The 2694-nt window shown below is 36.7% G+C and overlaps 1 non-coding gene across 1 annotated transcript; it reads left to right on the forward strand.

Moving 5' to 3' along the window:
* Positions 1–2296: 2296 nt before the first annotated feature.
* LOC119369706 (small nucleolar RNA R71) lies at positions 2297–2403 on the forward strand. The gene has a single exon (XR_005177279.2). It is a non-coding gene; the product is annotated as a small nucleolar RNA R71 (small nucleolar RNA).
* The last annotated feature ends 291 nt before the right edge of the window (positions 2404–2694 follow it).

Raw genomic sequence — 2694 nt, forward strand, 5'->3', positions numbered from 1 at the left:
GACATCATGCATCTTTGAAAAGTTGCAGGAGCATTGCATAATCCAAAAGGCATTCTCCTATAAGCAAAGGTACCATAAGGGCAAGTAAAGATGGTTTTCTCTGGATCTTCAGGAGCAATAGGTATTTGGAAATATCCTGAATAACCATCCAAAAAACAATAATAGGTATAACCTGCAAGTCTTTCAAGCATTTGATCAATAAAGGGTAAAGGGAAGTGATCTTTGTGTATTGCTTTGTTCAACTTCCTATAATCAATGCACACACGCCAACCTGTGACTGTTCGAGTGGGAATTAACTCATTATTTTTGTTAGAAGTAACTGCATACCTCCCTTGCTTGGAACAACTTGATCAGGACTTACACAACTGCTATTGGAAATTGGATAGATAATGCCAGCGCCCAAAAGCTTTATGATCTTAGCCTTGACTACGTCTTTCATATTTGGGTTCAATCTTCTTTGATGCTCAATTGAAGGTTTATAGTCTTCCTCCATCAGGATCTTGTGCATGCTTACACTTGGACTTATTCCCTGCAAATCTGAAATTGACCACCCTAGAGCTTTCTTATGTTTTCGAAGAACCTGCAACAACCTTTCCTCTTGATCAAGTGTTAAGCGAGAAGAAATAATAACAGGAAAAGAATTATCCTTACCTAAGAATGCATGTTTTAAATGAGATGGAAGTTGTTTCAGTTCTTGCTTTGGTGGTTCACTTTCTTTCTCATCCATGATGCTTGAATTCTTAATGTCATCTTTAGCCTTAATATGCAAATTGTCTTTCACACATTCATCAACAACATCAATCCTAAAAAACTCATTATAATCCATAGGAAGTTTACAAGATTTAAGAACATCAAAAATAATTTCCTCTTGACCTACCCTCAAAGTTAATTTACCTTCATATACATCAATCAATGCTCTTGCAGTTGCAAGAAAGGGTCTTCCAAGGATTAAGGATCCTTCTCTATCTTCATCAATGTCAAGAATAACAAAATCAACAGGGAAGATAAATGTACCTACCTTTATGAGCACATCTTCTACAATCCCTCTTAGATATTTGATTGATCGATCTGCCAATTGTAGAGACATCCTTGTTGGTTTCAGCTCTCCCATCCCTAGCATCTTAAAAACTTCATAAGACATAAGGTTAATGCTAGCACCTAAATCTGCTAAAGCTTTTTCAAAATCAAGATTACCAATAATACAAGGGATAGAAAAACTTCCTGGATCGTTTAACTTTGGAGGCAATTTATTTTGAATAATTGCACTACACTCCTCGGTCAACATAATTGTTCCTTGATCATCAATTTTTCTTTTTTTGCTTATGATCTCTTTTAGAAACTTTGCATAACTAGGCATTTGAGTGAGAGCTTCAGCAAAAGGGATGTTAATTTGAAGCTTTTTGAAGACATCAAGAAATTTGAGGAAGCTTTTGTCATCTTGTGCTTTCTTTAACCTTTATGGTAAAGGAACAGGTGGAACATAGGGTTTTACTTCCTCTTGCCCTTCTAGGTCAATGATGCTGCTCTTCCTTTTTCTTTTCTATCTTCGGTGGTTCCTCCAACTGGTTGTCACTTCTCAAGGTGATAGCTTGTACCTACTCTTTAGGATTCTTTTCAATATTACTATGTAATGTACCTTGAGGTCGAGATGCCATCATGTTTGCAAACTGTCCTAGCTGAATCTCCAAGTTTCTTATCGCAGCTTGCTGGATTTTGTTGTTTTCTCTAGTTTCGTTCATGAAGTCCATGTGCAATTTAGAGAGAGCAGTAAGGAGATCATCATGAGATTTTTTCTCTTGAGATATAAAACCTGGTGGTGCATTCAAGGCGTTGTTTGGATTCCCATACGAAAGATTAGGGTTATTCCTCAATCTGTTATCATAAGAGTTAGAGTACAGGTAATTCTTCCTTCCTTGATTCATCACATAGTTTACTTGTTCCAAAGTTTGCAGATTTAGAGAATCTAACATGCATTCTCCAATCTCATGTTGTCCATTACACCTGTCACAAGCTTGCACAATAGAATTAACCGAGTTAGTAGCCAATAAGTCCAACTTCCTTACCATATTGTCTACCTTGGCATTAAGTGCGGTGATGGCATCAATTTCATACTCCTGCAGTCTTCTTCCTTTCGGAGTTGCTTTGATAATGGCTATTGCTTGCCATCTCCTCTATCAAATCATATGCCTCATCAATTTCTTTTCGTTCAAAAGATCCACCTGCAGCTGCATCTAAAGTAATCTTAATGTTAGAAGATAATGCATTATAAAAAGTTTGTACCTGTAACCACTTAGGCAAACTATGATGTGGGCACTTTCTCAATAAGTCCTTGAATCTTTCCCAAGCTTCGTACAAATTCTCATGATCATGGTGGACAAAGGTCATTATATCATTGCGCAGTTTTGTGGTCTTTGAAGATGGAAAGAATTTTGCTAAAAATTTTTGGGCTAATTCCTCCCATGTTGTAAAACTTCCAACAGGGCATGATTGTAACCAGGATCGTGCTTTGTCCTTAAGAGTGAAAGGGAAGAGTCTTAGTTTTATGGCATGCTCGGAAACACCATTTTGTTTTAAGGTATTGCAAATCTCTAGGAAATTTGTTATATGGGTGTTACGATCTTCACTAGGTAAACCTTCATATTGAATTGAAGTGGAAAGCATTTGGATAATTGCGGGTTTAATTTCAAAATTATT

The sequence above is a fragment of the Jatropha curcas genome, chromosome 4 (assembly GCF_041381405.1).
Source record: "Jatropha curcas cultivar XTBG-Jc1 chromosome 4, XTBG_Jcur_1.0, whole genome shotgun sequence".
In the NCBI taxonomy this organism is placed as follows: Eukaryota; Viridiplantae; Streptophyta; class Magnoliopsida; order Malpighiales; family Euphorbiaceae; genus Jatropha; species Jatropha curcas.